The sequence below is a fragment of the Melozone crissalis genome, unplaced genomic scaffold, assembly GCF_028551555.1.
Source record: "Melozone crissalis strain CALT ecotype California unplaced genomic scaffold, PUWL_Pcris_2 ptg000023l_1, whole genome shotgun sequence".
NCBI lineage: Eukaryota > Metazoa > Chordata > Aves > Passeriformes > Passerellidae > Melozone > Melozone crissalis.
In genome coordinates this window covers 7164466-7176955 of record NW_026535801.1, presented here as the reverse complement: position 1 = coordinate 7176955, position 12490 = coordinate 7164466, and positions in this window count along the sequence as shown.

Here is a 12490-nt window from a genome sequence, read left to right as displayed (position 1 = left end):
TGAGCACAGTTTCTTTAGACAAATCCTGAAGATAAAGCAAAATCCAGCTTTGAATTATGAGGTGATGCAGGATTTTCTGCACATGATCCAAGCAGTTGATGTCCCAGGCCTTCGCATTGTGACCTCTAGGGAGAGGATTTTATCTAAATTTAATCATCCTCAACTATTTTCAGCCAATCGTAAGGAGTATTTTTCTTTCATGGAATAATCCTAAATACCGTCAATTTTCCTGTGCATGTCAACCCCAAGTCTCTATTTTACATGTCAAGCAAAAGCTCTGCAAGATTAGCTGTCAGAGCCTGCGAGTTTTGGCCAAATATCAATTTTCTGTGTGGATGAGGCATTAAATTTAAGATGCTTGTTGCTACTGGGGGCAAAGGAATATAGCAATTACCAAGCTATTTCTGACTTACAAATCCATAAGTAATCATACTGCTGGAAACCCAAACTTGGTGGGAAAGAAATTAACTAGAGTGTTAAAAACAAAGACTACCACTGAAGTAGTCCCTGCCACCTCATTCGAGGAGCATAACAGCAGGAAGACACTTGCAGAGACCCAGGGAAAAGCAACTCCAATTCCTTCAGAGACCCAGGGAAATACAACTCCAGTTCCCTCAGAGACCTAGGGAAAGCAATTCCAGTTCCCTCAGAGACCCAGGGAAAAGCCACTCCAATGCCCTCAGAGACCCAGGGAAAAGCAAATCCAATTCCCTCAGAGACACAGGGAAATAGAACTCCAGGTTCCTCGGAGATCCAGGGAAAAGCAACTCCATTTCCCTCACAGACCCAGGGAAAAGCAACTCCAATTCCCTCAGAGACCCTGGGAAGAGCAACTTCAACTCCCTCAGGCATTTTCATTACTCATTTCATCCCCCACAACTATACCCAAACCACAGGGGATCTGAGGTGGCTTTTGCTCCTCTCTGCCCTTCCCCGATTCTTTGGAGCCTGCCCTGATAGTTTTCTTTATTACATCTCCACAAGACACTAAAGTCCTGTGTTGTGTGGCACCCAGATACACCTTCCTTTATATCACTAAGCCAGGCTTGTTTAATCAAGAAATGATGTTGTTGTAGCACCTTATACTGATGACTCCCAAGGAAAGCTTTATTTTACCTGCCAGAATAAGCCTCAGGCTGTGCCATCAAATAAACAGGGGGCTTATTCCAGATATTCCTAGAAAAACAGGCATGCTGCAGTTCATCCTAGTTCTCAGGGAATTTAATCAACTGCAGATTTAAGGAAAACGCGTAAGATGAGCTTTGGTGATCTTCTGCAAGAGTCAGCTGGGACCCCAGGAAACCCTGGCACTTTGGCTGACATCAGCATGACCCAAACTGAGGAGTAACAAGGCAGGTAGCAGTGCATCCCTCCTCCTTGCTGGCATTGCTCCAGTGCTCATCCCTCACCAGCCTGCAGCAGCACTGCCTCATAAAGCTCTGAAACACCATCTGTGCCCAAGGGAAACACCAGCATTAAAGCTCAGGACAAACAAGAAAAACCTGACACTGGCCCCAAAAAGGCAACACAAACAAATCTGAACCCGACAGGGGCTACCCAACACGAGGACCCAATCACCAGTAAGCCAAAAAAGATGTACTCCCAAACACCAATGTCAGGAATGTACCAGGAGCTGATGTCACTTCATCACAGCAATGAAAAAAACAGTCAGACTAGACCCCAAAAAAAAACCAAAATGGAACTAGTGTCACAGCAATTCTCACACAGCCTGGAACAATTTGGACACTTCTAACGCAGGAAAAGCCCAATGTACAGAGTGTTGGAGCAGAAGGTTTACGCCCACAAGGACAGCATCCATCTGGGCCAGAGAGGACCTACAGAAATCACACACACTCTGCAGTCTTTTTTTGGAAAAAGCCACTATTTGCCATGTTTTGTCTCATTTCCATGGGCCTTCAGCAAGAGTGGGATTATTCAAATTGACAGACACAGTCTGGCAAGATTGTTTTCCAGTATCAAAGGACACCTACCCAGTAATTGCTGTACCGTAGCATGAGGCATAGCCCACATATTTTAATGCCTTAACCACATGTCGTGGCAGCAATTGGACCAAAGCTATTAAGTCTTAATGAACTCACGTTTCCATTGCCAATTCCACCAGCAATATTTGCAAGACACTGCAAAACCACAATTCAATCAGCCCCTGTATAAAATACTACAAAGGGTTTTAAAAATATGGCTTATAAAAACAATCACTGGAATTTTTCCCCCATTTCTTAAGCTACATGAGGTTTGGCTTTTCTCTGCATACAGAGGAGCTAAAGATTTTTTCTTCTTCTTTTTGTGAAGACTGAGAGTCTCACAATCCAAGATATTGGATTGAAATTAACATGAAGAAATTTGCAGCAAATAACTCTGTGTGAATCTGTTTGCTAATCTTCCAAAAACAGAAGGAAAAATAGCAATCTCTTCCTGTCCCCAGTCTCTGGCTACCACAAGAAAGTAAAAGCTTCTTAAATAATCTTTTATTAGCAATTCTATTACAAGTTCAAGCTAAACACCAAGACCCTTGGACAGGCAGAAACATTCAGCACAGACCTGATTTTGTTTCCTTTCTGGGAAGCTGGACCAAGGCAGAGAAAATGTGAAGCATCACTACAGTTGCTGCTCCAGAAAGAACCCCCCACCTGTGCTGCAGGCACCACATTACTTACACAGCAGCTGCTTGTTATGTCGTGATATAATGAAGTTTCACAGTGGCACGTGAAGCAACACTAGAAACAAACCTAGCCCGGGATTTCAGTGTGTTATGCAGCACAAGGGCGACATAAATGCTGTACAAGTTATCACCACTATTTATAGGCTCTAATAATGCCACATTTTTCTAATATGATCTTCCCCATACACGGTGCAGCCCCAGGTGACACCAGGGCCACGCAGCTGCGTGAGCTGGCAGCAGTTTAAAACATGTTGCACGAGAGGATCCAAGCATGCATGACTGTAAGAATGGTTCAAAACTCCAGGAGACAAAGAAATACTCTATGCTGAGAAATCCAGGGAGAAACTCGCAGTGCTGGCACAGAAGTCCTCCTGTGGCTGAAGAAACAGACAAAGGAAGAAAGAAGAGTGGCAATGACTTTGTATTTGTTTTGAAAATTTCCATTTTCCCTGAGTGGGCTATTAACTCCCTCGTTCCCATGAGCTAAGCTGGCTCTGGGAGGAACAACTCCCAGCTTCCACCACCAAAGCCCCCTGCAGAATGGGGTCCCCACGCGCTGCACCATCTCTGAGTCAGCTCATGGGAGAAGAGAAAGAGCAGGGATCAAACCTGAATTTCCTAAACAAAATGAGCTGCACAGGGCTCTGTTTGCATATCGGTTTCTCCCGCTCCCAACGTGCTAATTCAGGCAGCAGCCGCTGCGCTGCAGAAGGATGGCTTTCAAATCAAACAGCTACATGCATTATTTCTGCCTCCGTCCCACACAATTCCATGGCTTTTTCCATACACTCCAATGCCTATGTCCTCTGAGCATTATTAATAGCTACTGAAGAATATTATCTGCCTACCAATCACTTCAGCTTCCTACTTAATGGCAAGTACATTTTTAGAGCATCAAATACATCAACAGGGACAATGGTTGCTAAATTTGAAGTCAACAACAACTGGAAAACGTTAGCTACTTCATTGGTATTTTTACATGCTTGCAGAAATATCTCTTGAAATAAATGAGCCTTTTTTTATCCTTCCAAAGAGATAATAAAATAATACTGAATTCTAAATACTGTCACATATCCTCAGCAAACAGCAATTTAAATTTAGATAAATACATTTTTACTGCCAAAGATAATGAGCAAAAATAACTACAATTCAACTTTGCATAGTGGATTGGATGACAAAAAGACCACCTTAAAACGACAGCTGGCTGGCAGGCACAGCTCAGCCGATGAACACTCACCAGAACACGGACAATCTTGGAAAAGGGGTTAAAGCAAAATAATTCTTAGGAACAAATGCTTATCGTTGCATCTGGCTGCGACATTAACCTTAAAAGACTACTAAAATATTCCATTAGCATACTAACCACGGTACATAAACTTTTATGTTTAAAATGTTCAATATTTCAACGTAATTTCAATTAATGGAAACTGAACGTTGGGATATGTATCAAGTTAAGTGTAATGGTTTTGCTTCCTGTGCGTGCACCAAAGCAGGTCCAACCTGCCCGTACCAGCTCCCGCCACGGGAGCCATGTCCACAGGAGAAGGTCCTCAGCAGCTCACAGGGCTTTAAATGAGCTCACAGGGCTTTAAACACCTCCACAAATCTCTTCCCTGCACGTTCAGCTCTGCACACCAAGGTTATTTAAGCATATGCTGAAATGCAAAGCGTGCAAGCACATCTGCAATATCTGCTCAGGGACCTCAGCAAGAGGCAGCGACTGAGAGGTGCCTGCCCCCTAGGAGAGGCTTTCTTGGGAAAACAGGAGACAAAGGGATGGAAGCACCATTTGGAGCATCTCAGTGGAGCAGGAAGAGCCAAGCCACAGCTGAAGTCAGTAAGACAGCATAGGTTGCAGAGCTTTATCCAGTGTATCATCACCCGCCCGGGACATGAGCATGTCCTGCTCTCACAGCAATGCTGCAGCCAAGGCCGTGCCAGTGTTTCAGTTTTGGGCTTTTCCAAATTTTCCACAAGCCATTTTGTTCAGAAGGGGTTTTTGGTTTTTCTTTTTCTTACAGCGCGCAAGCTTTTTTATTCAACCTCCCTCTGGCATGATCCATTTCCTACATGAATCACAACTGGGAGGGGTGAGAGAAAGAGAGAGGTCAGGTATCACAACTCTATTTAATAGACATTTATTAGGCAGTTCAGTCAAGCAGCTGCAGGCAAAGGGTCACATAATGCCTTGCAGTGCCACAGTAGCCTCTGCACATGAATTTAAAACCCATCAGCAGCACGTCCCAGCTTCCTCCTCAGCTCCTCTGGGAACACAGCCTAGGAGAGAGACCATGGGGCAGCTCAGACCCTGGCACCACAGCCAGCACTGCTCTGAGCTCGGGGTGGTCCCCAGTGGGATTTTGGAAGATTCTGCAAGCTCTGTATGTCTGTGAGCTCAACAGCAGCTGGTGATGAGACACAGGAGCATGTCACCATGTGAAAAGAGCCCACGTTGCACTGCTGACTTATTAGGAGATTAAGAAAGATCAAGCTATAAATGCCCATTATGTTATTGTACATGTAGCTGCACAGACATTGGGAGAGAAAGGAGCTGAACATAGCACGAGTATAATCTTAGAAGTCACTAAAAAGGACTTTACAGGAACACTTATACAATGACTGATCATTTTTTTTATAGTTCAAAAAGAACTGTATCTGCTAAAAGTCTGAGGCTTACTTTGCCTTTTATTTACTTGATTTTCCTACCTCCTCCTTCGTCAAAAGCTAGAGTTTATAGACTTCAGGCATGGAAACAAAAAGCAGTTACCACCAGAAGAGTATTTTTTATACTCTTTGTAGTATTAATTTCTATTCCTCATATATATTTATATTCTTGGTATTCAGCACAAGCCTATGGTGTGACCAGTATGTGCTGCTGCAGTTTGAATTATTGACTCTGCTGCCCAAACATCAGCCAACATCAGACCCTCACGAATCACTGATGCACAAGCAAATATTCATCTGCCCTGGACTTTGCACACCCTTTACACAAAGTGGGAAGAAGGACAAATTTCCCTGGCAGGCTGGGGAAAAAAAAAAAAAAAATAAGGAGATATATATAGCAGCAGCTGTTCAAAGACTTCAGGAGCTTGGCATGTGCCCATATGCCCAGCAGAGGTAGCGGACAGTAGAAATGAGACCATTTATCACGTGGACACACAGCTCATCACAAGGGAACTGCCACCGAGCACGGCTTAAACCGCCCCTCTAAACCAAGAAGTTGCTAAACAAACATTAACTAAAGTTGCTGAAATGATGAATCTCTCTGGCAGATTGCGTACTCCCATGGGATAATTCAGCTTTGGCTACGTGGGCACACATAAAATCCACCAGCAGCCTGCACTTGTTTGCAAAAGCAAACCCTTTAAGTCAGTGAAAATCAGAGCCTGTTGCACGCCCCGAGGACTTGTCAGCACACAAGTGATTCACGGCAAACAGCCCGGCTGCACTCACCTCATCCTGCCTTCACTCCTGCCACAGTAAAAACCAAATCCCAGGAATCAGCCCCCTCTCCTTTCGCAGCAAAATTGCCTCAGTGCATTGAGAGTGTGTGGAGCGCACGAGGGCAGACCTGGCTTACCTGTTTCCACGGAGCTGCCATCGCTTGCCCGTGGCTTTAACAGCATAAATGCCTGGCTGCACAGCACTGAACCCCAATCTGCACAGGCAGGACACAAAGTTCAGAAGCTTCCAGGGAACCATCCTATTGCCCCACATCAACCACCATGAACACCACCCTTACTGTCCTAAGGAAATCAGGAGGGGGTTGTTGTCATGCAAAAACACAAAAAATATATGAAACCTACAGGCTACATCATCTTTTTGAGCAAGAAGAACCATCTGATCTGAGCCTGTGCTGCTGAGTGACCGTGTATCTACTATTTTCTGTCCTAGATCATCACAACAGCTCCTACACTATTAGGACCAAGCACTTGATTCCCAGTGTGAACTCATTCACCTTCAGCACCCAGTCATTGATCTGGTACCGACTCACTGTTTATCTAAACGAGTCACCCAGAGCAAGTCACCTGAGCTCCTCTGGCTGCTCATATTGAGCACTTCAGTGTTTGGGTCACTCTCCCAGTGTGCTCTCACACCTCCCCTGTCACACACACAGGGGCATGAGAGGTGGGGACAGGACTCCAGGGATGGTTGGTTCCCCGTGAGCCACCTGAAAAGCTGCTCCTCGGCCTGGGAAGGGGGTGTGGAGGAGAGCTGAGCAGCAGGACCAGCGCCTGGGAAATCACAGCCCCAGCTCCGGGCGGTTCGTCCTCATGCCGGGAGCTCCTGGGGGCTGCTGCCATCTAGAGATGCTCACAGAGCCAGGCTGCGGGCTGGCCACTCTGCAATCCCCACCATCAGCGCCCAGGAAACGCTCAGCTCCCGCCCCAGCAGCTGCCCAGCTCTGACCAGTGACCCACAGAAAGGCGTTTCTCCAAAAGCCTTTGGAAAACGTGCACGCTCTGGATCACAGGCTGTGCCTCCAGACGCAGCGAGAGCAACGTGCTGTGCTTTGCTGAAATTGAATTGAATAACAAAACAACAGAAAACACCCAACCGAACTAAAACCCGCTGAAAACTAGAATAAAACATTCATTCCATTAAGGTGTGTGGCTAGAAAACTGAGGGCACGTTTCAGAACAAGCCGGCATTACGGCCAGGAGTGCAATGCAGCGCTCGGGGCTCAGCCAGGAGCGCCCACAGGGTGCTGGGCCCTTTGCTGCCACGGACCAAACGTGCCTTTCTCTGCTTCCCAGCCCACTTCACTACCATGCAGGCTCAGGAGAAAGGCTTCCCCCTTCACGAGCTGCGACTGCCAAGTCTCATTTGCTTTACTCATAAGGCATGTATTTCAGGTCCTTATTATTACTGTTTTCATGTTAATTACAAGCACAGCTCCTAGTGCCAAATTCCATACACATAAACATCAATTACCATCTCTTTTTTTTTTTTTTTTTAAAGCAAAGTCACAACTCAGTCACTGGGGCAGGCAGCAGCGCCTGTCTCGGCAGGGCAGGTGCAGGCACAGAGCCTGCATGGTGCAATTCCATGCTGGAGCTGCCCCAGGATCCCTGGGGATGCCCCAAGAGCGGCAGCAGAACCAGGCTCCTCTGCCCTGCAGCAGCGCTGGCTCGCAGGGGACACGCAGGGACAGCAGCAGAGATGTCCCTGCAGACACCTGAAGGGCTGTGTGACACCCAGGAGGGTGCTGAGCCCACAACAGCACCCGCTGCCCTTTGGTGAAAGGCCCAGACAGAACGATCCCCGCGCAGGGGCCAGGCCCTCTGAAACTCCCAGTCAATATTTATCGTGCCTTTGCAAAGGCACTCAGGGCTCAGCCTAATTTTAACCATCAAATAGACACCGTGGCGGGATGAACGGGAGAGGTGCCAAGGAGGGCTGTAGCAAAGGAGAGGAGCTGCACCTCTCTGAAGGCGTGTGGCATGTCCCATCTGACATGGCCCAGAGAGGAGTAAAGGCATGAAAATAAAGACTGCCCATACATCAGCCTGAACATGCTTCTCACCGATAAATTAAAAAAAAAAAAAAAGGAAAAATGAACTGCAAAAAATATTTTAAGTACAATTATTCTCAGAACAGCTGAATACTTCAAACAGGACTAAGTTAATTTGGCTGTAATTATTTAACAACTCACCAACCCCACATATCAGAAAATGGAGTTAATTTATCAGCTATTTTCGAGCAGAACAAAGACTTGCCAGCTTCCAGGTAACAGCCCAAGCTGTTTGGCTCACGTGACCCCGACTGAGCTGTGCACTGCAAACATTATATGCCCAAGCACGGAGACAGAAGAAATCAGAAAACCCCAACGTGTTTACATATTTACACACAGGATAATGAAATCAAAAGTTTGGCCAACAGCTTGCTTGCATGAGCAACGCCATCACCATCTCTCTCGATGCACTGAAAATGAGGGTGGCAGCCAGAGCCCCATCTTATTGCCCCCAAAAGCCAAGAGAGCCCAAATTCTGGGGGGTCCTAAATACTTGTAAATCATGGCTCCCTGTCCAGCCTGCCTTGCTATTCCAGCAAGCACCAAGAAGCAAGGCTTAATCATTACTAGCTGCCAGTGCCCACAGCAGTGCCTAAACCCCGCCAAATAGGAAATGTCATTCCAACCCTTCTATTTTAATAAACGGATTTTCTGTTTTGCACAGAGCAGGGCACAGAGGATTTTCAGCAGCACAGATCCGGGAGGCTTCCCCAGAGGCGACAGGAAGGCAGGCGAGCAACCCCGGACCGATGCTTTTTATTTTCACTGGGGTATAAATCCAGCAATGGAGACTCTTTAGTGATCGTCCACGCCAAGAGCCCGGTCCGAGCGGTGGGAAGGATTGCTGGAGAGCACGGGAGCATCCCAGCGGGGACGGCTGCTGCCCAAAACCGGGGCAGGCTACGGGAAAAGTGTGAGACAGAAAAGTATCAAGTGAGGCGAACAGTCGGGCTGCGTGTAAACAGGGAGGCAGGCGAAAAGGTACAGAGAAGCAGCGCCTGTGAAACGAGGAGTGCCATTCTTCTTCAGCGGGGATTTACCGATTCAAACCGCAGGAAGAGAATATACAAAAGAAAGCAGCAGCCCAGCATTTCACCCCTCCCGGTTTCGAGGGTTAGGAAACAATCGCACAGCGAAAAAGTAAACTGCGTCCCAAGATCAAAAATCGCCTTCAAAGCCCAATCAGGCAGGCAAAGCCAGGACACGCTCCTTTCGCTTCTCACCAAACGTCTCCTTCCTTCTCTCTGTTACATAAAGCCCCAAAATATAAACTAAATTGTGAGAACGAGGAGCTGTTGCACCAATACCGCCCAAACAGCATAAATTTTGCATCACCGGGGAGGGAAGGGAAAAAAAATAAAAAAAGAAAGCGAAGTTACAAAGACTGAAGAAATTTCCTTTTAATGTTTTATTCACAGCAAAGGGGCGATGCAGCGGGGGGCGATCCCCGTGCCCTCCCGGGGCGACTGAGCCGGCACAGCTCGTACTACGGCGCCGAGAAAGCGCCGCTCGGATGCCAAGAGCAAAACAAAATCCACGCCAACGCCGCAAGTTTCCCTCCAGAAACTTAAAAATTCCGGGCAGACCCTGCCGGAGGAAAAAGCGCCTTTTCCAGCGTTAACTTCCAAGCCGCCCGCTCGCCCTCCCCGGTGCGCGCACACCTGGGCCCGGCGCTGAGGCGGCGGGGCCGGGACGCGCGGCGCACACACACGAACGCACAGCACAGGTGTACGGGCACCAACGCCGCCGCGCCAACTTCGGCAGCGCAGCCCCGTCGGGGCGGCAGCGGCACCTGCGGGGACACGCACGGCGCCCGCCCGCGGCTCCCCCGGCAAGGGCGGCCCCGGGGCCGAGCGGGGACACGGAGCGGGGACACGGAGCGCTGCTGCGCGGGCGATCCGCGACCGCCGGCTCCGCTCCGCTTCCCGCGGGGGGTTGTCGCCCTCTGGCCGCCGCCGCTCCGCGGGACCCGCACCAACTCCCGCACCCCGCGCCGGGCACCGGGACGCGGAGAAGTTGTGGGGAAGGCGCCGCTCCGCCGGCCGTGCCGCGCCGCTCCGGCCGCTCACCCACCTGCCTGCGCCGCCGCGGCGGCCCGCGGGGCCCCGGCCGCCGCCGCCAGCACGCAGCAGCTCCACCACAGCAGCCCCCCGGCCGCCGCCGGCATCGCGCCGCCGCCGCCGCTGCCTCAGCGCCGCCGCTGCCTGGCCGCCGCCATCCCCCGCGCAGCCTCCGCGCTGCCGCCGCCGGCTCCCAAAAGTTGCCGCCGCCGAGCCGCCGCCCCCAGCGCCGCCCCTCCGCGGGCGCGCCGCGGCGCCGACGGGGCGGCCGCGCCGCTGCCGGGCCGCGGGGCGCTGCGCCGCCAGCACGCGCGGAGCGGAGCGGCGGGAGCGCGACGATGAGGAAGAGGAGGAGGAGGAGGAAGGAGAGAGGGGGGTGCGGGAGGAGGAGCGGCGGGACTGAGCGAGGGGGCGGGCGGGAGCCGGCGCCGTGCGGGACCGCCCCGCGCCCCCCCCTCCCCACACGGGGGCTCCGCAGGTGCGGGGCCGCGCGCGCCCCTGTGCGCGAGCCGCTCCCGCCCTTGCGCCCCGCCCCGCCCGGCCTGAGGGGCAGGTGCGCGGCCTGGGCCCTGCGGCGTGAGGGACGGCCGCGGCAGCACCGCCGGCAGCGGGACACCGAGGGGGTTCTGCCGTGAGGTGACACGGGGAGAGACCCTGCTCCGGGGAGAGACCCTGCTCCGGGGCACAGGGACACCTCCCGACACGGCCCCCCGAAACAGCAGAGCCCCAGCGCGGGATGAGCCCGTCCCAGCGGCGGCCGCCGTGAGGTGTGTGTGAGGAGCGTCCTGGGCAGCTGAAGCGCGCCCGGCTCCTCTCCGCTGTGGGACACCGCCGGACGCCTGATCCGGACAGGGACATGGCGTGTCACCCTCCTCTCTGTGTTCTGCCCCAAAACATTCGCTTCCGTGAGTGCTCACAGCCCCTCATGCAGAGACGAGCATCCCACCTGCACTCTCGGCGCCAAGGTGAGTGTAGGGATTCCCAGCGCTCAGCCGAGGCGTTTGGGAAGCTTTAGGGTGGAAGGGCTGGAAAGGAGGGAGAGAGGCTGTAATAGCAATAGGGCAGGTTGGCAGCACCTTGGAGATCACTGTTCAGCGTGGTAGTGGGTGGACTTGGCAATGAAGCAGTCTGCCTGCAACTCTGTGGGGCACAGAGGTGTAATGGCATCTTGCACCAATGCAGCCACCCCTTGATGTCCCCTGCCAGCCTGTGGCACCTCCTAGATGCTCTCAGATGGGGCCAGCTGCAGTGCCAGGATGCTTCAAGCATCAGCTCAGCATCCCACTCACTACCACCCACTCCAGCACAAGGGTGAAATGCCAACACAGACATCCTCCCTAACAGGTCCAGGGGACCAGAGTCTCATCAAGATTTGTCTTGGAAAGCCACAGACTGAAAATCTCAAAATCTTATCACAGGTGGAGATGGCAGCTGCCATTTATCACTCTTGATGAGTTGATTGGCATCCTCAGTCACAACTGAGCCCTGCAAGTGCACAAGAGAAGAACACCGTCAATTCTTCGCTTCATGTGCCCAAAATGTGCGCTCTAGGTTTTGAAGCATGCTCACCCTGATCAAGCCCTTCTGGATCTCACCAACTTTCCTTATGTCTTTCCAGCTGGTCTGTGCAGTACTTCTTGGAGTGACTTCCCAATGATGCTAACAGCTTTCCCCCAAGCAGATAAAGGGGAAGACTGGAGCACCAAGTGCCTTCCCTCCAACCAGCTCCAGTGGGATGGTTTTCCCAGAGGAATTAACCTCAGAGGAATAACCCCAGTCCCTCCAGCCAAACTGCCTCCTTTCCCAGGGAAGCCAGAGGCTTGCATGCCTTTAAAAAAAAAAAAAAAAGAAAGAAAAAATCCCCAAATCAAAATAGTATTTTGAGTCAGATTATGGCTCTTTGGCCAAAGAGCTGGAAGTTTAGCTGGAATGAATTAGCCAGGCTTTGCAGGAAGGAGGCTGTAAAGAAGGAGGTGTCATTGCCCTCGGTGCTGCATCCCACTGTGGTGGCATCAGCAGTGGCAGAGGAGCAGTGAAACTGACAGGTGAAAGAAAAGGCAGCACGGGAAGCAGAGCCCTGACATGTCAGCTTTTTCCTTAGGGTTTTCCCTGAGAGCAGCACCCGGATGAGGCCAGCAGGAGAGGCTGGGAGCCAGCCTGTGCCCTTGCTGAGCAGATTCCAGCAGTGCTGATCGTCCCTCCTTGCCACCCCCGGGAAGGAAGGAAGCGCGATCC